Source organism: Melanerpes formicivorus, unplaced genomic scaffold, assembly GCF_026170545.1.
Source record: "Melanerpes formicivorus ecotype bairdi unplaced genomic scaffold, bMelFor1.0.p_v2 SCAF_5, whole genome shotgun sequence".
Lineage (NCBI taxonomy): Eukaryota > Metazoa > Chordata > Aves > Piciformes > Picidae > Melanerpes > Melanerpes formicivorus.
The window spans coordinates 27,215,108-27,242,246 of NW_027142357.1; positions in this window are offsets into that span (position 1 = coordinate 27,215,108).

The window sequence follows — 27,139 nt, forward strand, 5'->3', positions numbered from 1 at the left end:
TCCAGCACCTCCCTGGGCAAAACACTATCCTTGTAAAATGCACACAAACTAAATGAGAAATGACTGTATATCCACTTTATTGTTAACTGAAGTCTTTGCCACAGGTAGACATTGATAACTTGACATTTTTAGCTCTTGGCTTTGCTGAGGAGATATATTCCATTGGATTCATGCATAGCACTGTGGTTAGAGCTCATTGTGGACAAGTAGGAGCATTGATTTCATGCTGCTAGGTTCAAAACCTGTTAGGGCCACTCTGGGTTTCTGGGTGGGAGCTCTGACCACTAAATGTTTTAGGTTCTTCCTTGTTTATTCACTGTTAGGCAATCCTTTTGAATAGCAGATTTGTCATTATGAATGTAGTAGAATGCTTGCAATACAAGACTTAATTAGGTTCACTTTTTTACTTCCCCTGTGCCTTACTATTTCTGTGATATGAGGTCATGTGAGAGCCTACTCAGTGTGAATGGGTCAGACCACCTCACAGAGAAATGGAGGTTATCTGTTGAAACAGAGAAGAAGTGTCTCTTTTAGGCATGCTAGTTCGTCTGTTGGTATAATTTAATTTTCTTCCTCTGACTATACAGGGACTTTTGCCCCTTGCATAGACTATCTGAATCCTGGCAGAAGGCTGTTTGACTGCTTGAAATTAAATGTGTCCTTTAATTTATAAAAAAAAAGAATCTCATCAGATGCAAATCTGTAAGAAGTTTTAGAGGGGAATCCAACAGCTGACTTCAACTCTTCTGGGAACTGTGGTGGCTTGAGATATCTTCGGTGGTCTTCTCAATATTTTGGAAGACAAGAAGCATTATGGAGGAGCTTTTTCTTTACCATTTAGAAAGCATGAAAGATAGATATCTTAAGTATATTTGATTTATGATTTGTACAAGGCCAAGGCCTTGTTGCACAAATACAATTCTTCAGCTTATCAGAAGGATAATATGATACACAAGACAATACGAGATAATACAATTATTGCTTGCAGGTATGTCTATAGGAAGGAAAAATTGGGCACTAGAAAGGGTTTGGAATCTAGTGAGGTAAAGTTTAATGAAAGTTAACAATAGCACATTTACTCTGACACCATGCAAATGGGAAAAAGAAGACGATATTGTAGCTATCAAGATTTGGAACAAAGTACTGACATAAAGTAAACATTTTTCTACTTCTTGGAGTCTTACATACATCTTGCTAGAAGAGTTATAAGTCAAACAAGTTTAGTTCAGTATTACTCTGTGGCCTCAGTGGCCTTGAGGATACTAATCTGTGAACTAGTCAATGAAAATCTTTGGCCAGTAAAGGGTAGAGGATTGGCCAGCATGGTCATGATGTCTCTTCTGTCCCTACAGGCTGGAGGCTGATGAAACCTTCTGTATTAGCTTGCTCCAGAGTTTGTTGTTTTATCACTGCTCAAGAAATTCACTGTAAACCACCTCCTTGGTTCTACATTTATGTGTATGTAAGTGGGATCGAGACCTGAAAATTAAGTCATGAGCACAGAGGATGGAGAGTGTCACCAAGCAAGCTATGGATGTGACATTTTAAAGCTGCTGGCTGACTGCAGAGTGATATGCAGGCTTATACATGAACGATATCAGGAGGCAGGAGACATATATCAGACAGCAGCTGGCATATCAAGTCTGGGATAGCTTCTAGCAGGAGATGAAAACAGATTGCAATTCCAGGCAGAGTATGGAGTCTCTTCTCTCCTTGCCTATAGAGATTTTTCTTTCTTGTATTTATACAATTCAAATAATGTATTTCCAAGATTGGTCCTTTTACTGTATATTCCTTCTGGTCTTAATGTACTGAAGCACAGTTTATTTTCTGTTATCTCACTGTAAAAGTGGGATAAACCTATTTGATTTGGATCAGTATTTTGAACTCAGAAGAGCAGAGTAACTTCAGATTTATCACCACGCAACCGAGAATGATATTAGGTATTAAATTTAATACATTCCTCCCCTGCACAAAAGAGAGAGGGCCAAATTCTCTGCTGATGTAAACTGACAGGGCTCAGTTGGAGATAAAAGAGATTCTGACCTGAATTTCAGAATACTTAAAAACTACCTAGAGAGAACAACTGAATAGGAGGATATATTGTTTTTTACTTTATTCCATGACTTCAGCACAACTACTTTTCTCAGCATGAGCCCAAGTCATCAAAGTTTTTCACTGCAGAGTCATTCACTACAGGCTTTCTCTGCTGTCCTGCTGTGGATGTTAGTGCAATGCCATGAGCTCTCTTGCACCTGCATTTATGGCTTCTAAACAGATTTGTGTCCGCTGGAAATCAGGAAATACTTGTCCTTGTGAGGTAACCCCTTCTTCCTTGGTGTGACAAATTGTGTTCTACCAAAAATAACCTGATCATTGTTACTTTCCTGAAATGTTCCCAAAAGGATATGATGTTACCAATAAATGTTGTGCTGACTAGACATACAATAAGCAAAGGGTTCAAGGATGGTTTGGTGTGTGAGAGTGAGAAGTAGGAGGTAATTGTGATTTAGTAATAAGCAACAAATTAAGAAGTGATAATAGTTGATGTGTTGCAGTATGATATATTATAGTAAACAATAGGGAATTAGGTAATATTGCAAACAAAAATGAAGTGGCAAAGTGCTTCAGAAACAGGAATGGGAAAGAAGTTCTCCTTTCTTTTAGAAAGAGACTAAGGAGAAGCAGAGAGAAATAATAATTATTCTTCCTGGAGTAATGATGCAGTAAAGTAAATCAAGCTGTCTTTAAATGATGTGTTTTATCTGCCTGTCATTTGGGGTGTCAGGAAGAAGTGTAGGTGTGCCAATACTCTGTGGACCTCTACTAGAAAGGAAAACAGCCCTGTCAAAGCTCTCTACTTTCACAGTTGTATTACTTCTGGACATAGTGCTAGTAAATAGGCTAGGTTTTCTTGCACAAAGCAGGTAATTTCTACCTCCCTTGCAAAAGGTCACCCATGAGGTTCAAGCTGTTCATCCTCCTGAATATGGTTTGAGTATATTAAACGTTTAATCAGAAAGCCAGTTTTGTTTTGGAACCAATTTTTATGGATAGTCATGCACTAAGCTAACAATCTCAATTCTTCTCAGCAGTGTGAACTGCAGTCCTTCTCTGTTCTGACTCCAAGGAATGAAAAAGATACTTCTATTTCCTCCCCCCTGCCCCCTTCTCCTTCTTTTTATCTAAAATTTGTACACTTCATACTCTGTGTCTGGTCTGTCTTGCAAATTGTTGACAACTCAAGTTTCAACACAATTAGAAATGTTTATCTCATTAGAAGGACTGGGAAAGTGGTGCAATAAAATAAAATTAAATTACCACAGTATCTTGGGTATTAGTGACAATTTAGAAAATTATAGGAACAAGAATAGCTGAGGAAGTTTTACAGCTCCCCAATGCCTAACACTGTAGCAACTATTCAAAACAACTGTTATGTCTTTTTGATGTGTGCTTTTCATAACATTTTTTTTGGTGCCAGATTTCTCCAAACCATGTATTAACGTTCCTTCTTTTTATGCTTGTGAAGTCCTCAAGAGTCCTTGTGTGTTCTAATATCTGGATGCTATTTATGAGGCATCTGTTTTCAAAGCTGAGGGCACCTGTTACTAAATTCACTCCATATGAATTGTATGATGCTTGATTGTACTGAAATTTCTGGAAGGAGCTTGTATCAAAATGGTCCCACATGCCCCAGGATGGAGCTGCAGACTCTGAAACCAAATGCTACCCGGTTGGAAAACTCTTGATAATATATGCAGGTGGCGATTTCCTAGCAGCTTCAAAGGTCTGTGCTATACATATGCATTTCACCAGAAAAGAAATATACCCCTGAGAGACAATGAAGAAAAAGATGGAGACCAGTGCAGCTGAACCACCTTAGAAAGGAGGCTTCCAAACCAGCAATATCAATAACAAATCTTGGCATTAATTTTCTAGATTGCTGCATGTTGGATGTCTGTATGCATTTTCTGGTTCATAGTTCTAAACAAGTTTCACCAATGTCTAATGCACAAAGCTGAGTCATGGGGGCTTATAAAAGTGATCCAGTCTTGGACTCCCTTGAGGCCATATCTAGGCAAAGACTACTCATGGAGTGATGTCTGTGCTGAAATATCTGAAGACAAAAGAAATAAAGAGCAAGACCTCAAATGACTGTAAATATTGAGGACATGGTTATGTCTGCAGCTATGACAAAAAATTAATAATCTTATCTTTAGGGTTTGGTCATACAATAAATAAAGATATAATGTGCAAAGAAAGTTAACCTAATTGCACATCTTATATAGGTATATGGATCACACAACTATTTCACCTAATTTTCTTTATATGTAGGTATCATGGATAGAGTTGAACCTGCTGCTGTTATTCACTGTGCGGCAGACATGCCAGCTTCAAACACAAAAGTGCAACATGGGAGGCTTCCTGTTCCAGTTGTTGCTTCTGGGTCCCAGCTTCTTCTGGGGTGTTGGTCTTTTCCTCTGGGATGGCACTGGGACAAGGAGGGATAGGGGAGTAGTTTTCTGGCTTGGGCTTGCTTCTGCTTGCTTCTGCTTTGCATTGTGCTTTTTCTGCAAATAGGCTAAGGTAATTATGCATTTTGTACCATGTTTACCTGATTTTTGATCAGTAAACTCTATTCTCACTCTTTTTTTCCCTTTTTTTTTTCTTTTTTCTTTGATCTCAATCCCAAGTTTTTGTATATTACTTTTCCCTCTCTTCTGTGTTGGGAAAATAGTTCAGGTTGAGCCATTTTGTTCTGATTCAAACCATCACAGTAAGTTCACACATCACATCCAGTTATGGGAGACTTGTTTTTTCTTGTGGTATCATAATCTAGAGGCCAAATGAGTGCTGAGGATCTCTTAGAATATATTATACAGTTCAATCCCTCTAAGTACTGAAAATTGATGTGTAATCTGCCTACACATATCTCACCTGATTGGCTGCAAATAAGGCATGTTTGTGGTCATTCATTTGCATGCCAATATCCATTAAAATTTACGAAAGCTAAGGACTTAGCTTAATGCCCTCCAGTATAATAGAGTATGCAGCCACTTAAATATCTGGTCAAAAAGATACACAAAGGAAATGCCCCAGAATAAAAGGAGTGATGAATCTTTTATTAATGTTTCTTCTGGATTTTCTAATATGTTGTCCATTTGGTGAAGTAAGCCAAGTGCATAGTGCAGGCTTTCAAGATGTCCTTGAAAATAAGAGATGATCTCATTGTTTTTTCCTGTTGCAGTAGATAAACTTTACAAACAGCAGATATTTGCTTCCTGTACTTTTGTTTTGGAGATGATCCACAAAAGGAAGGACCAATATTCAAGTGGATCCCCAGAGGCAAACCAGCTTGGTCACTCTAATGAACTGCACTTTCCATTTACGTATCTGAAATAGTGGTCAAATCACCTAGCAGTTTCCTTCCTAAATTCACAATGTTTATTTTCCTGATTTTGGAGCCTTTCCTCCATGTCAGACCATAAGTCTGTTCTTCCTTTGTCCATTCATCATGGTCTGTTAGTTATAGGGACATGACTCTCTGTTGGATGATGTTAATGGTTTGTCATACAAGTAACACACACAAAAATGAGTAGCATGTAGTTAACATGTTGCTTGTTCAAATCCTTGCCAGTTCCTTTGAAGGAAACTGAGGGGGTTTCTCGGTTGAGGGCTCGTTTTTTTTCTGCTTCCTCCCTATTGCTGTATTCTTTCTGAAACCTTGGGAATCTGTCTCTTCAAGTTTTTGTTGTTCCCCCAGCTAGCAAGCACCATTTGCAATGATCTCATATTTTAATTGTTTCAACTAGTATGGTTGGCTTCTCCAAACTGAGCACCTGATCCTGCATGTCAAATCCCCCCCTTTGTACTGATCCTGAATCACATGTAAGAAAAGGATTCACATTTTTTTCTGAATCCTCGTGCTGTCTTCACTAGAAATGATTTCCATATACTTGCAGTGCTTAAATATTACTTCTTCAGAGGTCTGTGTACTACACTCTTTGTCTTTTCCCCTGTCTTAACTAAACTTGTTTGCAACCTGCCTCTGCATCATGATAAATTAAAGATCCTGATGATGTCTGTGCAAGCCACATCCACTCCCCTGCACTTCCAAGTATGCTTCAAAGTAATGCATTACATTATTTCAAGTAATGTGCTCTTAAAGATCCTTGACTGATAAATTACTTCAACTTAAGTTAGCAGCTCAGAACGTTTCTTCTTAGAGAAAAGTTAGTCACAAGAACTGACTGTTTTGTCTTCTGTCATCAGGTTTTGAAAGTTGAAATGATTGCATTATACAGCTGGGTCTCACCCCTCTACTCAGATTTAGCACAAAGGGAAGGGGCTTGAGCTTTTAATATAGCCTCCAGATCCTAAAGGGCTGTGTTTATTCTTGTCAGGTCAGCAAAGAAAAGCAGGACAAGACATGACAATAACTTGGATACAACTTTTAATTCTGTCTGTGGACTGTCTAAGATATGTCAGCTTCAAGCTTTCTGCTGAGACCCTTTTTCCAAGTTTGAATATGTGCAAGGTGGATATACAGATCATGGTGATTCCTTTGACAACTAAAGGAAAGCAGTAGATGTTTTCAGGCCGTGATTTGTCTAATCCCTTTGAAGCATGCAATTTTTGGCTGTGACAAATTGCAACTGAGAATTTCCTATTTCTGTCCACTCTCCATGAAGGGAGTCTATACTCTATACTTTAAATACAGATGCAGAACCTGAAGACTTTACAAATTAAGCAGTTTTCATTTCACCTGTGACATGACTCGCCATCTCTGTCGATATTGCTTATTGCTTTTTGACAAGAAATACACTAATATACACTAAATGTACATTACATGCTGCAGTAGGCATTCTGAATATTGTCTGCAAATGTAAGCTAGGATTCACAAGTATATATATGCAAATACATTAGTCACAATAAAACCAGTGACTGGCATACTACAATAAAAAAGGGATTTTGCTAGATTAGGTGTCTAGACTTTGGTTCTTTATTCTGCTCCATTTTTTTTCTGATATATTTGAACTAGAGTTCTGTTTTAATTTGTTTCTTCCCCAGGCATCACGTTTCCATAATCCATGAATAACAAGACAGGGGGAATTTGGCATATCTGGGCAAACACTTTGTACATCCAGGAAGAAGGAAATGACTGGCTTCATCATTGGTGGGACAATACTAGGAAGCAATTTATGTTCTTTAATAGGAAGATGTGTGTTTCTCAGGCCCTAGGAAAAATTAGATGATGCTTTGTGCACTTTGTATGAGATTAGCAGCAAAGTGATGAAGCAGGAAAAATTAGGTCTGGTAGATTTGAACAGAGGCATTGTGGAACATTGAACAGTCACATTTCATAAAGTGTAATATTTTCCTGCTCCTGTCTTCTGTCCTCAGTTGTAAAAACAAGTGTGATAGTGGGGAAGGACAGGGACATAGTGAGACAGCAAAATAAAAATAAGGAAGGGAGGATGATATAATGGAACTTATGTCCAATGGGTATCAACTGAGAGAAAAGTGGTGATTTAGTGAGTCCACCTTCAAACAGAACAATATTTTGTATGTAATTCTGCAGGCCTATAAACCAAACCTTTTAACTTCTTTGTGAACAATCTGCCTAATGCAACAGAAATCATGTTTGTTAGATGTGTGAGAATATAACCTGGAAAGGACTTGCAAAGACACTGGGAAAGAAGGTAAGAATTCAAAATAGTTCTGTTGTGTTGTTGACACAGCTGGGAAAAATCTGGGATGACATAAAAATAGAAATTGTGAGACAAACAGGAGAGAGAGAATAGGTAGCAGCTCTTCAGACAGTTTAAGGGTTGTAACACTTAAACAAATCTTGTCATGTTCATGATGTCACATGAAAAGCAAACACATAACCAGGACTATCACCTGTAAAATACAAAAAGTTATCTGAGCATTGACAAGACTTTAGATGAGCTACCATGCACAGCTTTCTACACTACCCTGCAGAAAAAAAATGTGAAGAAATTTAAGAGTTCAGAAGAGCCTGAGTGAACGATCAATAAAAGAAATATTTTTTCCCAGCTGCAGCTGCCAGTTTGAAGGTTTAAAAAAAAGCCCTAAACACTCAGTTCTCAGACTCAGTTGCATCAAAGGAGTTAATTAGTTCCACTTGGTTAATTAATTTGTTTTGATGGACTTTGACATTGTAAGGCAGATTGGCATATTAGATTAGATTCCCTGGATATGCATTAAGTAATATTAATGACAATAACACAAATCTTGTGTTTATTTTTAAGTATTTGTAGAGAGTATTTTAAAGCCCTAATTTAGAAGTAGGCATTTCCCTTTCAAGGGTGCAGCTTCATTTGTAATGAGGTTTGGACTTTGAAACTGGGAACTGTCACAAACTGTTCAAAATGTCTCTGAGAGATGAGGCAGATAGTATTAACATTTGTTTTGAAGAATATCTCCATGTCAGCAGGAGCTCTAGGGTCTGTATTAGTACTAAGAAGAAGATACAGTGCAGCCAAATTAGAAAGATGGAAAAAAATCCCTGGGAAGAAGCTTGATTATCTTAGACCTTGGTATTAAGAGCATCAGAATATTTTCCTGCCCTTTTTTAATGTGTTGCTCCCTCATCTCTGACTCATTGTGTGCTATAATACCTTACAAATTAGTATTACTATTATTGTTGTTGTTGTTGTTATTGCTTTTAGTAGTAGCATCGTTATTTGCCCCTTCTCTTTTCTTTGTACTTGAGCTGGAAGCCTGAGCTTTTGTCATGCTCAGGCCCAAAACCAAGAAGCTAAACCAGAATAAGAAGAGTAGCTGGAATTATAGCCATGGGAAAGGAAGAGAAAGTGTTAGGATAATGTCCTGGGATCCCTAACATTTGCACTGGCTTCTTCCTCTCTTACACTCTACTGAGAGGAGATTTGTAACCACTCAGGCAGGAAGAAGAGTTCCACAGCCACTGCTTGCTTCCTGATTTCCAAATGAGCACGAGGAAGATATCAGTGCCTGAATAACCAGCTAGGCTGACAGCCAAAACTGTCCTTACCATTTTTTTCATCTCTCCGTGCAACTCTGAGACTCCAGTCAATATCAGGGCCAAAACATCAGGGCAAGCAGGTGGGTAGTCATCCTGTCTTCCTAGGGATGTGCTGGGATTCAGGTACAACCAGGTCTCTGCCCACACAGGACAGCTGCCTGTTATAGATGCAGCCCCATCCAGCCTTCCACTGGAAGAAATCTTGAGGTGGAAATCACAGAGTCTTTGGATTTTGTTTGCTGTTTGATCTTCAGAAAGAGATAATGGCTTGCAGAATTTAGATATGTGCTTTCTCTCTGGAAAACTATGTCCATTTCTTTGCCTTCTCAGCTCTTGTTTTATTTCATTATCTCTCTCCATTGCCCGTCATAACTGTTTACTCTTCCTTTGCACCTGGTTCCACTTCTTTCTGTTTTTCTTAATCTCAAGAAAAATGTGAGAACACTTCATATTCCCTTAAGCTTCTTTATTTCTTCTTTAAAGACTCTCAGCCCCTCCTCAGCCTGGATTTTTCTTCACAAGAGAAAAGAAAAGGTCTAGCGTCCTGAAATTTAAGGCATCCTAAAAGACATGTGCTCAGATAAACATGTATTCTTCTCCAGTGCTACCAGATAAATCTCAGACAGCCTTCTTTATGGGAGCAAGATAAGACAAATTTGTTCAAGAGATGAGTATCTGTAAGTAGCATTAAGAGCAAGAGCTCTGGTCCTCAGCAAGGGAGAAGAAATTGCTTAAGCACTCAGCTTCTGTTGCAATGACTGTCTTCTCATGAGTCCAAAGTGCACAGGTATGTCACTCTGACATAGTATTGTAGCATAAGGTATTGTAGCATAAGGTATCCTTCAACAACCAAAACACCAGAAAGATAAACCCACTGCTGTATTATGCGGCAGACTTTCAGATAGCCTATGATGCACATATAAGAACTAGGTAGGTAGGTGACTCACCACAAAGACTTCTGAGGTGAGATTTTTATTTTGATATCTGTGGGGCTGAGAGAGCCCTGTGGAAATTCAGTGGAGGAAGAGGATGCCACACATCACACACTCACAAGCCTCTGTCTCAAGGAATTGCTTTACAGGGAGGAAAATATCTTCCAGCGCAGGCATTGTCCTGTCACCCTCTCCTTTGCTCTTTCACTTGCTTTGGAGCATTTTCTGTCACAACTGATCAAAGTTATAGCATTCTGCTCTTAGTAAACCTGATGAGGAAGAAGGGACATCCTAGTCCTGGCAGCTGGTGTCAGCAATGCTTCAGCAAAAGGGCTGAAAATCCATATTTTTTGACAGAAGGTGGTGGTTTGGACCAAAATGGTCCTGCAGAGGTTTAGAGAAAGGAAGTCCAGGGAGGAATGTGAACATACATGTTGCAGGTGGGGACTAAAAGAGAGGTCCTGGAGTCTCAGCTTCTTTGTATTTTATTTTCTTTCTTTTGGGGAGGAAATAATAGAGAAGGATAAAGAAGAAATTAAAATGAAAAAAAATTATGCTTGTGTAGGAATACCTACAACATCACCAGGGCACATGGGAAGGGTAAGGTGAACATTTTTCTAAGAGCAAGATGTATAAGCTGGGTTTTGGAATATGAACTCAACAGTGCAATCTTAGCATTGAATTCCCTTTTCAGAAGACTCAGGCTGCTTGCTTTCCTGTAAGGCTACTTCTCCTGTCATGTTATCTCTGTCAGAGGTCAAACCCCAGGCTGTTAAAAAAAAACACAAACCAACACAACAAGGTTGTTTTAGAGCTATTTCTATTTCTAGACAGGATTTTAAGGCAGGAGTAGCTAGTCTACGGGAAAGTCAGTGAAGTGCAAACTCTTCCATATCTAGGAAATTAGTTGGGTCAGGTAGGAATCAAGTGTCCATCAGCTGATGGTCAGTCTATGTGCAATTGCTTCCTTTCTTTGACTGCTCTGTGGTGTGAATTAATGTTGACAGTTTCAGCCATCAGAAGGAACAAATAGATCAAGTTGGCTGAGTTGAGGGGTTTGTGACTCTGCATCTCTGACACTTACCTGAGGGACTGACCCCTGTTCCCAGTCTGTTAGCACTACCATTCCCCAGGTTCAAAAAGGAAAATACAGGTATTGTAATAAGATCAAACTATGGCCATGGCCAGCAAGTGTTTTAGCCTTCTTTTTGCTAGACTAAACAAGCACAGATTCCTTAACCTCTCTTTGCAAGTTGTGTGCTGTAGGTCACTGTTCCAGTAGCCATGAGTGGATTGGTTTTGGCTAGCTCTTCTTAAAATATAAGAATCACTTTTGAGAGGTGATGCTTAGATTTCAAAGGTAAACCTCAACCATGGAAGGTGCTATAGAAAGTTATCACATAATTTTACTTGTGGTCTCAGCTGGAGTATTAGCTGAGAATGGATTCAATCTATGAGTAAATCCACGGATTCTCTACGCAAACAAAGATGTTGCACCATTTATATTGTGTGTGCGCTGTTCTAAAAGATATTCAGGGTTTTCTGATACAAGGAGGAAAGAAATGAACCTGACTTTTCTCTTTTAAATGGCAAAGGTCCTGTTTGCAATGAATTTGCAATGTCATTTACTGGCAACTTTATCAGCTCACTTATGAAATCATCTTTCAGGACAAAACCATAACACAAAGCACTGAGAACAAGGCAATGGAAATGATCTTTCTTCTTTCTCCCTGTTAGCAAGGATATTGGCTTCTGATCCATGTTACAAGCTTGTACATCTTGGGAGTTTTCTGTTTTTAAATGCGTGGTGAATATTCCACAGTGGTCTTTTGTGTGTGTTTTTTAAAATGAAAATTGAATCTTAGATTCCTATTTAAATGCATGAAATAAATATTCCTTCATTATTTTACTTTTATCTGAAATAGTTGCTAAGTCATCCTATGAACTCATTACTTGTTCATTTAGGCAGGAGAGAAACAGGAGAAGGGAAAACAATATTCCCTGATAAAATTCACTCTCAAATATTTATTTTTTTATAAAGTAAATCAAGCAGGAAAAGAACAAATTAACACCAAGTAGTCAAGAGACATTAAAACAAATAGTATTGTAAACCCAGACTCTTTTCATTGGAAGCTGAAAGACCAGAAAAGCAGCCAACAGTGTGTTGGAGTCTAGAACAGTGAAACAAAAACAAAGTAAACCCTTCATCAACAGCAAACCAGACTGCAGAAAACTCCCTCTCCACGAAGTTATGTTAGTCTTTCTTTTGGCTCTGTGGACACCCTGATAGAATTTATTCAATGAATTGATGTTTGAGGAAGTAGCAAAAAAAGGCAAGAGAAGGTAAAGCAAGCAAATAACATGCATGAGCAAACAAAAAAGTGCCCTAATGGGAAAACAAATGTTACTCAGCTGACCACATTTGGCTTTTCTGTGAGGTGGCTGCTCTGGGTTCCTGCTGACTTCACAACTCAAATGTCACCTTGTGTCATGGGAAGCAGCAACTCTGCCTCTGGTGATGCATTGGAACTATCCAGGATCTTGTGACTCTCCAGAGGCACTCATCCAGCAAACTTGCAGTGCAGGCTTTTGACTCTTAATAAAAGTGCTGCCATCAGGCAAAATCAAGCAAAAAGAAAGAAAAAAAATCTACAATTTTGACAGATAGAATTCATGTTAAGGTGTTACATTACCTACTTTTTCATTTTGAGCACTCTCTTAATGAAGATTTGATTCATCTTCAGGTTAATGCTGCTTCTGATCAGCACCCTTGTCTAACACAGAGAACTGTGGGCATCAAGGAAACAGTAGGGAGATTTGGAAAGTAAGAGAAGAAAGACTTTGAATCCTTCTTTCAGAAATAGCCTGCACTTCCAGCTAAGAGAGATATGCTTGTTTCTGATGATAAAAATTTTCTGACCAGCTCTCCTTCATACTTGTAGAGGAGTTAAAAAACCCAAACACACAGGGACTCACTACCTCTTGAAAAAAAGAATCACTTTGGGGCTAATAAAGCTGATAAATCAAGGAGACATGTACAGTTAGAGACCTATTCAGAGCATGTGCTCCAAACAAGATCCAGGGAGGAACAGGATTGTTATAAGGCAGAAGGGGTGAAAAATAATAATCACCAAAAAAAACCAAACAACCAAACACCCACAACCCAACACCAAGACCTACTTTCATAGACTTACACTGGAAATATTCTGATAGATTTTGATGGAGATGGATTGTTAATATTTATGAAGCCAGGCAAGACCTCCAGATGGAAGCTGCTCTAGAAGTGCAAAGCTTTGCTATTAATATTTATTAATCTGAAAGCTTACTTCATTTTTAGGCAATTTTTGCTTCATGCTTTTCCTAAGCAAAATAACATTAAATTTGTGGGATCTGTGAATTCTTGGCTTCTTACTGCTGACTGTGATGCATATTGCACTTCAAAGAAAACAGATGGGAAATACAGAAAAATGTTCAGAAAGTTGCAATGTGAACAGTCAAGAGCTGTTTGCAGAGAGCATTCCTAGCAAATGCTGAATGCTTGGACTCTACATTGAGCAACACAAAGTTTTCAGACCAGATCCTGTGACCTCTATGAAGTCACAGGGAGAAGATCCTCCCCACAGGAAATTCCTCTCAAGGTCTTGGATATTTTATTTGTGTTTATATTGATGTGTACTACTAAATGGTGTTCAGGATGCTTGCCACCCTTTTTCCTGGAGCCATGTGGCAATGCTTCAGTTGCTCCAGATGGAAATAATGTGAGAGGACAGTTATATGGGCACCACGGCTATATCTACATTGCGACTTGGGTAATCCTGGTCCCCTGATCATTCAGACTAGCACACCCAGGCTCTCCCTGTGCCCATGTTGGGTTGCCCTACCAGAAGAATCTAGGAAAAGAAACACATCAAATTTTGCCATCATGTGCAGATGGTAGATGACCAAACTGCTTCCAGCAGCCAGAATTTCACCATTGTCACGGCAGGGTGTAATGTAACTCAGTTGCCCTTATTCAGGGGCTGAAATTGCAACACTTTAAAAATTGATAAAACATTTTTGTGTTCAGAAAAAGGAATTAACAGAACCAGAAGTCCCTGCAAAGCCTTTGCAGGTAAGGAAACACTTTCCTCTGAACTTCATTTGGCAATGACTACATCATTTTGTTATTCCTCCTGGAGAAAAAGAAACAGAACATTTTTTGTCTTTTTATTTCTTTGTCAGTCATATACCTTTCAGTAAAATTCTGTAAAATACTGTGGCTTGCCTGAGAAAAGAGGAGTGACCTATAAAAATCATGTCTTAACAACACTGACCTGTGCTTGTTATATTCAAGGAAAGGCAAGGGGATTAATTTTTCACCTCTAACAGCTAAGAAAAACTACACATAGTGTTTAAATGTTCTGTCAACATTGGGTGTTTCTGACTTCCTTGTTGACATCTTCCCAGAACTTTGGTCTGCAAAATCCAGTCAAAAAATTTAGCTCTATACCCAAAAGCTGTGATGGAAGTAACCTTTGTGACTCAGCAAAAGTAAAGCGATTGCTTGTTCTCATTGTGGTCAACAAGGCTGGTGAGAGGCCTCGAGCACAAACCCTATGAGGCGAGGCTAAGGGAGCTGGGATTGTTTAGCCTGGAGAAGAGGAGGCTCAGGGGAGACCTTATTGCTCTCTACAACTACCTGAAGGGTAGTTATAGCCAGGAGGGGGTTGGTCTCTTCTCCCAGGCAACCAGCATCACAACAAGAGGACACAGTCTCAAGCTGTGCCAGGGGAAGTTTAGGCTCAAGGTGAGGAGAAAGTTCTTCACAGGAAGAGTTGTTAGCCATTGGAATGTGCTGCCCAGGGAGGTGGTGGAGATGCTGTCCCTGGACGTGTTCAAGAGGGGATTGGTCATGGCACTTGGAGCCATAGTCTAGTAGTCCAACCTTGTTGATTCTATGATTCTATGATTCTGTGATTCATTTACCACATGCAATTCTTGAGAAAAAAAAATACTTTTTTCTAAATAGAAACAGGAGAGCCAGGACTGCATATCTTTGTAGCAGACCAGGAATTTTCCATGAAGATCTGAACTTCAGGTACACTGTATTTTATATACTAATCTGTACTGTGTAAGTTATGTGATTTGGAAATTAAAATTTGCTCCAAATAAGATTTAAATCTTACAGTTTCTCAGGGATTAAAATATTGGTGCAGGGGCAATGTTTTTAGCTTGATACATTTTAACTACCTCAGGTTTTGGGAGTGGTTTCACTTGCTTTTACTTTGGTTTAGTTGGTTTGATGATTGGATTATTTTTTTTTTGTTTTGAAGGAATTCCTATCAATATGGAAGCATTCCCACCTAATGTCTAAATCAAGATGGATGAATTAAGATTTCTGAGGGAAAGTTTTGAAGCTTCCTCTGAATAAAAAATAGCAGGTGGACAGAATGTTCTTAGAGACAGAAAGAGAAAAAAAAAATTAATCTCATCAAGTCCCTGTCCCTCTCTTCCAGATGCACAGTCTACAGTGTCCCAGGACAAGTCTTACAAAACAAATTGCATTAATAGTCCCACCTTTTATAAAGTATTTAGAAATGTGTTTGGTGGTTTTTTGTTTGTTTGTTTACTTCTGATACAAAAATATCTGACACATAAAGAAAGCCTTTTATTAGTTAAAAGTGACATGTAGTTTTCAACATGCCAAAGACATCTTCTGCCACTGAATCCAGCTTGTGTTACTATAGAGAGAAATGTCAAAGAAATTAAGAAATTAATTAGTTTTTCCTTATTATTAGTTTTCCTTATTATTAGTTTCTCCTTAGTTGCAAATTTCTTAATTAAGAAATTTATTAGTGTCTGTTTTAAAACTGTTTACCCAACAATACTCTTGGAAGCCAGTTCTACAATCTTACTAACTTAGTGGGTAAGAAATGTCTGCTAATTTACAATTTTAAGTTATTCAAGGCAAGCTTATGTCAATGTATTAATGGTCCCAAATTATCACTTAATTTAAATAGCTGCTTTAGCTCTTCTTTCTCCTTGGAGATGTGTTTTCTCCCTGTGACGTATATATAGGGATCAGTTCTACAATATCTCAGCCTGTTTTATGTTAAATTAAAAAGGACAAATTCTTCTATCCACATGAGATAAGAATTCTTCATGCCTCTAGTCAGCCCATCAGTGCTCTCTGCAACTTGTTTTCCTCTGCTTATTTTTGATCTTATATTCATTAAACGCAGGTGGCCAGAACAGTAAGCAATCTTCCAGACAATGCTCCCCCCCACATCATGCTGTTAGTGTTTTTCTGTTCTTAACAGAAAGTGTTGCCTGATTACTACCCAGGACTGTGTCTGAGGTTTTGATGTGGTTCAAAGTGCTGTCCACTGCACCGAACGTCTGTCTCATTCCCTGGCATTTTCAGTTTCTGAGCTCATGGCCTATAGCCTGTTAGTAGCCTTCGAGAATGTGACCTTGGGTTTTGCATGATTAAGTTTTATCCCATTTCTGATAGTGTTTTCAAGGTTATCCAGCTCTTCCTCTCTGGTATTCTGATCACCTTCTATTTACAATGCTTTTCAACTTAATTAGAGCGTTCCCACTTTTTTATCATGATTCTTAATGAAAAAAAAAGTAATCCTAGAGGAATTCCACAGCTAATGTTTCTGAAACAATAGTTCTCATTTTAAGACAATCTGTTGTTGTATCACCGTTGGCAAGCTACTTGCTCATATTCGATTAACTGAAGAGTGTTCAACTTTTTCTACTCAAGGAATGCTTCCTGATGGAATCGTCTTCTGTCTGATGACAAGAGATTATGAGAGCAAGCAGTAGAGGGATTCTTTCTTTCAGCATACAATATGAAGTTTGTAAGCATGACCCAATATCAAAGTACAATGCAGAGGACTCTTGCCATGTTAATGGGCTAGCCTTGATGAAATTTCTAAATTTTGTGGCTGACTAAAGAATTTGTGTTTGAAACAACAAAAAAATATATTTGCAACCTCTGCAATGCAAAGCATCGGTCAAAATCATTACCACTGTCATACAAAATAATGTTCTGCTGTGGCTTGTTAGCCTGTCAAGCTAATCCATGCAAATAGTCTTTATGCATAACTGTCTTATTCAGATACTTGGATATAATCCATCAAACACTTCTCATCCATTAAATATAATTATATGCTTTGTTGTAATAACCAGATGTTTAGTGCTAAGATGAACAGATGTCTGTGCTTCATACTGGAAGGTTATAAACCTATTTACACCAGCAATAAACTATAAGTATTAAAATGATGGAGGAAGTGGGTAGTTCTCACTTCATTTTGGCAAATTGCCAGTAATTCATTCTCTTTGGGTCAGCTGAAAAAGGTACTAGATTTGCTACAGGGTAAATTTGCCATAGGACTTCATAAAACTTGGCCTTTTTTAATGAGTGTAATGATGACCAGTTTGGGTCCCTTAATGTTGCAGTGAGCTTGTTTTCAAAGATTTTGGGACAGATTTTTTACAGGGATGAATAAAAAGAACATTTTTTGAATGGTTCCCTTTCATTATAGGAATGTGTTTGGGTAGAGGATGAAGCCTGTACTTTTAGAACAGTCTTTTGAAATATAATACTAAGTTTATCAAAACCTTTTCCTTTGTTCAGTGCACCTCCATTTCCCTGAACATTTAGATCTGGATTCAAATCTCTTAAATAGCAATCCACTGAAATGCCCAAAGTGTGTTTATTCTAAGGCAACAAAATGTGATAGCCTAGAATCCCTAGCCTAGGAATATACATTTATCTCATTCTATCTGCCAGAACTTAAACTTATTTTCACTGGTTTATCTGAAAGAACTCTGCTGAAAAAGTATTCAAACTAGAACTCTGCTGGAAAAATGGATAAGGTAGTAGCTAGAACTGCAGGACTATTTTCCACAAAAGTGCATCTCCTCCCTGCAGTCCAGTAAGGCACTTTAACACATATACACGTAAATACTTTTACAGAATCCACTCTATAGAAATTTCTCAGGCACATATAGCAAAATTATTTAAAAAAAAAAATATTGAGGATCTAGAGAATTATCTTCCTTTCATGTTTATTGAATTCCTTTAATTTCTAAGCATTTCATAAGTACCAAGTAACTCTAAAATAGATATAATTCTGATTTATTGAGCTGAAGCAATTCAGGATAAACAGTGGCAGGAAGAGTGACTCATAAATGAAGGATCTTAGAGAAGGAAAAAGTCTAGAAGGCCAAAGAGGAAGAGGGCTGTCTCAGGCATCTTTTTCTGTGGAAAAGCAAGAATAGATCCTCAGGAGGTGCCTGAGGGAGATATAACAAACCAATGCCTCATCTTACTGTAGAAGAAAAGTCTCAAGGAGGTGAACTGTGGTAACATTTTGAACAAATAATGTGAGGCAGAAAGGGAAGTAATCCAATGTGAGGCGTCATCAATAGCAGTGGAGGGAACAAGTGCTCATTGCGTAGACATCTGTCTGGCTGCTTAGGGCTTATCTGTTTTTCCAAGTAGCATTCCTCCGGGGTTAGTAAGGAACAGAAAGAAACTATGCAAAAGCAGAGAAAGAAGGTAATATGGCATTGAGCAATACACAGTTATAGACAAATTATTAAACAGGAATCTGGAGGAAAAGCCTAGAACTGCTTGCAAAAAACTCTCACCAGGGCCATACAGCTGGGGAAGATTTAGTTCCCTTCAGGACACCAATACCAAGTATAGGTTAAAGAAGAAGGAAATATTTAAAACAGTGAAAAAAGAAAATAAATCCTCACTTTACTAATTATAGTGAATTGCTCTGAAACTCACATAACATTATTTCTGTTTCCTGATCTGGTGAGATCTGCAAGATTTCTGGAATAGATTTTTCTCTCATATTCATCTCTCCACAGCTGAAGAAACATGTTCATAAATTATCATAGTATCACAGTATCACAGTATAACTAAGGTTGGAAATGACCTCAAGGATCATCAAGTCCAACCTATCAACACAGACCCCATGACTAGACCATGGCACCAAGTGCCACGTCCAATCCCCTCTTGAACACCTCCAGGGATGGTGACTCAACCACCTCCCTGGGCAGCCCGTTCCAATGACAAATGACTCGCTCGGTAAAGAACTTCCTCCTCACCTCGAGTCTAAACCTCCCCTGGCACAGCTTGAGACTGTGTCCCCTTGTTCTGGTGCTGGTTGCCTGGGAGAAGAGACCAATCCCTTCCTGGCTACAACCACCTTTCAGGTAGTGTAGAGGGCAATGAGGTCACCCCTGAGTCTCCTCTTCTCCAGGCTAAACAATCCCAGCTCCCTCAGCCTCTTTTCATAGGGCTTGTGTTCAAGGCCTCTCACCAGCCTTGTTGCCCTTCTCTGGACACATTCAAGTGTTTCGATGTCCTTCTTAAACTGAGGGGGCCAGAACTGGACACAGTACTCAAGGTGTGGCCTGACCAAAGCAGAGTACAGGGGCACAATGACTTCCCTGCTCCTGCTGGCCACACTATTCCTAATGCAGGCCAGGATGCCATTGGCCCTCTTGGCCACCTGGGCACACTGCTGGCTCATATTCAGGCAGCTGTCAATCAGCACCCCCAGGTCCCTCTCTGTTTGGGAGCTCTCCAGCCACTCCAACTCCAACCTGTAGCTCTGCATGGGATTGCCGTAGCCAAAGTGCAGCACTTGGCACTTGGACTTGTTGAATGCCATCCCATTGGACTCTGCCCATCTGTCTAGTTGGTCAAGGTCCCTCTGCAGAGCCTTTCTACCCTCTAACTGACTAACATCTGCTCCTAACTTGGTGTCATCTGCAAACTTGCTGATGACTGACTCGACCCCCTCATCCAGATCATCGATGAATATGTTGAAGAGGACGGGGCCCAGCACTGATCCCTGGGGGACACCACTGGTGACTGGCGGCCAGCTGGATGTGGCACCATTCACCACCACTCTCTGGGCTCGGCCCTCCAGCCAGTTCCTAACCCAGCACAGAGTGTAGTGGTCCAAGCCACGAGCTGACAGCTTGGACAGCAGTTTGCTGTGGGGGTGTGAGAGACTAAAAGTTTGTCTCTCTTGGTGTGAAGTCAACAAAGATAAAATCACTTGCTGCTTGCGCAGACAATAGCTGATATGTGGTGGACAGAGACACTGGAACAACTCTTGGAAGGTGCAAAGATAACATTGATCACTGGGCCACAGGTGGCCTACAACAATGACCCAGCCATTCACGCCTTCAGGACAAGATAATCTCCACCCATCAAGTACCCTGGAAAGGGTAGACAATGATGTGTAATGAGTGTAGGGGTTTGTCTGGATGGAGGCCAAGGAGGCGGAGGGTCCCCCTCCACCCCCCATCCAGATCTCTTGCCCAAACACACAGAAATGCACAGAAAGATCTCCGGGGGAACGATACCTGGATATTTACCTAAAGATTTCCTGCCCCTGGAATTCCTGAGGGACAATACTTGGACACATACCTAAGGACTAAAAACTGTATAAAAGACTTGAGCAACTACTGGCTTGTTGGAAGAAAAACACAGAAGGAAAATGTGAGGGACTGTGTCTCCCGGACTGGATGATTAAAGGGAGAAAAACGGGGAGAAGGAAAACGGAGATGAAGGAAAACACAGGAGACAGACCATGCCGTTGAGAAGGGAAAGCCTGGGACAATGCTGCTCCGGAGAAAAGAGGCTGCCCAAAGGATCACATCTCTTCTCCAGCCAAAGCCTCAGCACCCTTCCTCTACAGACCCAGGCTGCCCAGAGGACCACAGCTCTTCTCCAGCCAGAGCCTCAGCACTGTTCCTGTACCAACTCAACATCTCCTGCAGCACCTTTCCTCCACAGACTCTAACTGTCTTGGGGGGGATGAAGGGTGTGGTAATATAATTCCTTTCCTCTTCTCTCTCTCTTCTCTCTCTCCCTCTCTATTTTCTCCCTCTCCCCTTCTTATGTCCACTTTATTTATGTAAGATGTTGATAATTCCTTTCCTCTTCTCTCTCTCTTCCCTCTCTATTTTCTCCCTCTTCCCTTCTTATGTCCACTTGATTTATGCAATAAATAGTCTAGCTGTTAATATTTTGGCCTCGTTTGTGCCTCTAATTTCACAATATGGGAATATTTAAAAGAACTGTGTCTCTGGACCAAGACAGGGGGACGGTGTCAAAGGCCTTGCTGAAGTCCAGGTAGACCACATCCACAGGCCTCCCCACATCCACCAGATGGGTCACCTGATCATAGAATGAGATCAGGTTGGAGAGGCAGGACCTGTCCTTCCTAAATCCATGTTGGCTGGACCTGAGCCCTTGGCCATCCCCCAGGTGTGCAGTTATTGCCGCCAGGATAATTTGCTCCATCACTTTCCGTGGCACTGAGGTCAGGCTGACTGGCCTGTAGTTTCCAGGTTCCTCCATCCTACCTTTCTTATGGATGGGGACCACACTGGCCAGTTTCCAGTCATCTGGGACCTCACCGGTGAGCCAGGACTGGAGGAAAATGATGGAGAGCGGCTTGGCCAGCTCATCTACCAGCTATGATCAATTGCAGTTACACACTGAGAATATAGTTAAAATTACGCTGCACAACTAAGCTAAAACTGGGATGCAGGGACTTTATTTCTTCTTCATGGAACACAACCCATCCTCCCACAAAGCCTGAAGAATAAATAGATCCTTTTTAAACATTATCAAGGAGACAGCTTGTCATTGCATATTAGCTGACTCATTAAGATTTCTATTTCAATGATCATCTAGGCTGATGGAGGGCCATTGAACTGTTAAGATACTCTTGTTCTAATGCCTGCAAATACAAGTTGTGTTTTAAAAGTTTTCATGTGGTTTGCAGTTATTGAGTCATACTTTTAGCTTCTTCTGAATGCAATATTATTTCAGCAATGGCAAAACAGTTTGAGATTAAATTATTGAATAGCAGCTCTTACCTCTCTGTCTTCAGCTTTCGGCAATATTGTTGGAGCAGATTTGTTCTCAGCCTTTCTTTGGGTGCTGGATTCCTAATCTCTCTGACAGCAACGATTGGTTTGCATTACTCAGCACTAGCCAACACTGATCTGAAAAAGAGGGCAGTCTTGTGGCAAATAAATTGGGTATATTTCTGGCCAGTGACACAGACACTCTGTGAGACATTAGATAAGTTCTGCAATTATTTTTTTTTTTTGAGTCTTAAATTATTAGAAGGACTAGAGAGACACCAGTACTCTATTTTCATTATGATTTTCCCATTTAATTTACAGCATCATGACAGTGGAAAGTAGAAGTGTTCAGCAATCAGGGCTTGCCTTCACCATTCTTAAATCTTACAGCTTAATTTCCTGGTTTTCTTTGCTGCTGAATGTTTCAGGCTGACATTTTGTAGGTAGCTGAAGTTATGAGGAGTAGAATGCATCTCACTTTTTAGTAAAAGTTGAGGTTGTCTGATAGTAATATGATTCCTGCAAATGAGCTGTAAAAAATTGTTTAAGGTTGGAAGCTCTTGATACAAATGAGGACAGATGACAACTGTGGGAGCATCTTGTGTTGTGCACTGATAATGTCTAGAGCAAAAGGAACATTTTACTGAGGGGGAAAAAATAAGAAAATTCAAATGTCAGTATCCTACTTTATAACTTTAGACCAAAGACCATTCCTGGTGTCAATACATTGGTACATAAACTGAAGTATGGGAGACATTGCCAAGGCTTATTTCTACATTTTTAATCACACAATGCAATCAATTAATAATCATACTTCCCAGGGATCCTTGGCCAGAGGAATGGTATTACTAAGGGATTAAATTATCGCTTCTGTTCAGTTTGAATTCATATGACACCATGATAAATGGCTTCTACTGCTTGTAATAACAATAATTTGTACACATTTGTTTTCTCTTGTTTACTTAATTAATATGCCACCCACAGTGACAAAATGTGGGCTTGTTTATGAAACTTTCAGTAATCAATAATTGTTGCCCATGTGACACCACCAAGAAAACTCACCCAAAACCCCCAAAACAAACAAGCAACCAAACCAAACCAAACAAACAACAGCAACAGAAAACAAACAAAATCCCCAAACCAAACCCAAACCCAAACCAAATCCCCCCAAACCCCACAACAAAACCCTAAACATTACCATGACAACACTGTTATAATGCTTTCACAGTAAAGCCCTGCCTGGCTTTAGGCACTGATCTGCCAAAAGCCATGGAATATGAAGGCTGATTAGTTGTGACAGTTTCACTGCTATATCTAGGAAAGTTGTTTCAAGATAGTCAGGTTGGTTAGCTTAGCACACTTCAGTAGTGGTAACACGGAGTACCATTAGGCAAACCATCTGGGAAACAGGTTTTCAGAAGTAGTTCAGGTATCTCAACGCTACTCTTTACTGTGCAATACGGAAACACCAGACTCAATTCCTTAAGAGTGGCACCAAAATTGTTGCTCATTTTTACCAAAACAGATGTACAGTCCACTGTGAAATATAAAAAAAGGATGGGCAGGAGGAATAGTGAAAGGGTTTTCCAGACACTGCTTAAAGCCTAGACTGCTTCTGAGATCAATCAGTTAATTCTGTTTTCAGTGGCTTATTTAATCTTCCTGTAGATTTTTTTGTAAAGTCTTAAAAAACCAGAGGAAAAAAAATACTGGAATAGTTAAATGCTAATATAATCAGTCAAATCAGACACCAAAAATACTAGGCTGATACTTACTGAATGAAAAAGAAAGGAACCTCTTCAGCCCCAAATGTCTGAACTTCCCCAATCAGTAAATAACAAAGAATGTTATCAGCCTGGGCTTTCAGTAAATTTCAGGTAGAAGAAAGGGAAGCAGGAACATGCATGGCTGTGGGCAAATAAATGAACAGATGTTTTCTTACTTAGGCCACCTAGAATAAACCTTTATTAGAATAGAATAAACCAAACCAGGTTGGAAGAGACCTTCAAGATCATCGTGTCCAACCCATCAACCAATCCAACCCACCCAAACAGCTAACCCATGGCACCAAGCACCCCGTCAAGTCTCCTTCCGAACACCTTCAATGACGGCGACTCCACCACCTCCCCGGGCAACCCATTCCATAGCGCAATCACTCTTTCTGTATAGAACTTCTTCCTAACATCCAACCTGAACCTCCCCTGGCGCAGCCTGAGACTGTGTCCTCTTGTTCTGGTACTGGGTGCCTGGGAGAAGAGACCATCATCAGCCTGTCTACAACTTCCCTTCAGGTAGTTGTAGAGAGTGATAAGGTCACCCCTGAGTCTCCTCTTCTCAGAAATCTCTGAGATGCCTAACCGCAATACTCACTGTCATATCCAGGTTTGGTTAGGATGGGAATAGAGAATGGTGGAGGCTTTGCTTTCTTAGCCTTGGCATTATTCAATCCAGATGTGGCCATCTGCTGTCAACTTCAGCATTATTTATTTGCTCAACACTGTCTACTGCCACTATATTAGGAGGTAACTATGAATAAAGAGAAATGTTGGGCTCTTCTTTGCTACCTTATATGTGTAAAAGACAGATGTAAAAGCTCAGATCACTGAAACTTGAAGCTCATGTGCCTTTAAATTCAGGTTTCAGCTAGGAATGTTTCATTTAAATCCTTTGGATATCTTATTTGAAAGTACTGTCAAACACAACCAGGTTAAGTCTTGGAGACTTCCTCAATTCTTAATTCAATTCATATTTTGTTAGAAGCAGGGGAAAAGCATAATGTGATAGAATCCTCCTAAACACCCACACAACTGGAACACTAAACCAGTTTATTAGAGGCCACATTTGTATCAGAGGAAGCCTGCATAAATTTGATGCAGACCTTTTTGGCTGCATTTCAAGAAGAATTTTGTTTCACAATCTGGTTTTTGTGAAATGGTATTTGCTATTAGAACTGCACCAAACAGGCACTGATCAATCCATTGAGGCAGAAGAGATTAAAGGTTAGCCAATATCTTCACTGTAGAACAGTTTATTTCATTCCTACAGTCTGCTTGCCAAAACCATTTTTCTGACATTGGACTAATTCTTTTTTTGTTATTATTTTGTTTTGTTTTGTTCTGTTTTGTTTTCTCTCTCTCTCCTTCTCTCTCTCTCCCAAGCGTGGAGTAATCTTATTATTGAGACATGAGGGTAGATGTTATTTTGATATTTTTATGCTACTTTCTTGTTATTCTTTTTCCTCCAACCAGGAAATTTAGCAAATAAACTAAGATCTATTTAATACTTAAATTAAATCTTAAGAAAATCCGCCATGATATAGAAGATGATGTGAGTAGCTGGCAGCTCATTTGTTTGCTTTGGTTCTGCTCATTGTTCCTGGGCAGTGTTTGGAGCTGCCATGTGATCAGTTCTTTCCTTTTTCAGGAAACATGAAACCAGCCCAGAGCTCTGAAACCAAAGTCCAGTTTATGACCCCTTCCTTCTCTCTTCAGGCATACTAGCTTGAAGTAGCACATATCCTCAAATAATCCTTACCACTCCAGTGTTAAGGCACTGTGGATTACAAGCAAAAAGGTCACACTGATCCAGTGGATGGACTCTACAGAACGTTTGTACAAGTAATTCTAGAGATGTCAATAGTGTATGGCCTTAATGCAGCTGCTTCTTGATGATCATATAAGTTTCCCTATCTAGTTGTTAGGTTCTAGAATAGAAATCAGAATTGAAAAAGGCCCACTATAGATTTGGTGGTGAAGCCTGCTCTAGTAGCAATTTTCTCTGAACTGAGTAACAGACTTTACCACCATCAAAGAAAGGGACCTTCCTATGACTGGGGTTATCTGCACAACCTGATGTGGAAACCAGATGTGAAGAGCTTCCAGTCTAAACTGAGAAGTGGCATTTCTGCAGTTCAAACAATAACACTGGGATCTACTGTTTGAAAAGGTGGTGAAGATGGAAACTGAGTTACTGAGTTACATTAACTTAAAAATAACTCTAGAGGATAATTGAAAAAAAAAAGCACAACAAAACAAGACAAAACAAAACATGTTATTTCATTGTGGGTTTACCAGAAATATTTAATTTAAACTGAGATAAGCTTCTATACATTTTTTAAGGCTTATTTATACATTTTTCCTCTGGTTTGTTTCCTTGTCTGGTTTTGTAATTTAAAAGCTTCACTTTGGAAATGTTGGAAACTTTGAACCTCTCACCTTCCTCTTTTTAATATGCAACATGGGACTAAATCTTTAAATATTTTCACCAAAAGTTTATTCTCCTTCAGCTCAAAAAGCAATAAAAATAATTGCAAGAGAGACAGGAGGTTTGCTCTAGCTTGGTAGAATGGTATTAAATAAAATGAGTGCCATCTACTGGTTGTGAGTCCTAACCTGTAGATTCCTTCACCTCTTAAGCACTTTGGCATCACAGTTCTTGCCTTAGAACTCATCTTTATTCCAGAAAGATAACAAAATAGTTCCACTGTCTCATGCTTCTGGATGAGCAAGAGATACTCTGTTGTAGTCTTAAATTATAAGTAAAGACATTTTATAATTAAGAAGGAGCCATTAATCAAATCAACCAGCAGTAGTTCAGTGTTTTAATTATATACAAACATTGTATTTAGTCTCTTCCTTTTGGTTATTCATCATCTCCTTCCACTAGACTGCTGTCTGTTTATTATTTATTAAATCCTACTGAAGACTTGCTTTATTTTTTATGAGCACAAGAAAGGTGCTTCAGAATTGATACCAACATTGCTTTTTTTAACCATAAAGCAGAAAGTCATGTTTATATTTATAACTGGATTATGTGTACTGTGCTTTTAGCTGTATATGCATTTGCCTGTAGCAATAATTTCCATTTATTATATACAGCGGGTTTTGATAATTCTGCTTTTCCTTCCACACTTAGAGAGCATCCATACTAAATGGAATTTCTAATGGATCATTCACCTTTCCTTTAGGTAACAAAGTTAAGTTTCAAGAATAAGGGAACAGACAATAATAGACTTCAAAATTTTCAAACCAATGAGATTCATGTTTTGTCTTATGAACTTGGATTCCTGGATCACGTAAGGTTGCCAAGTTAGTTCAAAATTAGCATGCTTTGAAGGCTCAGTACAGATTTGAAATAATCAACAATCTTGTTTCTTTTGTGAAGAAAGCAGAGTAGAGATTGAAAATTTCAGGTTTCCAGAAGTTAATAGGGAAGTTATTTTTTTCATTTTAATTACTGTAAAATTTTGATCTTCCCAAACATGTATTTCTTGGGG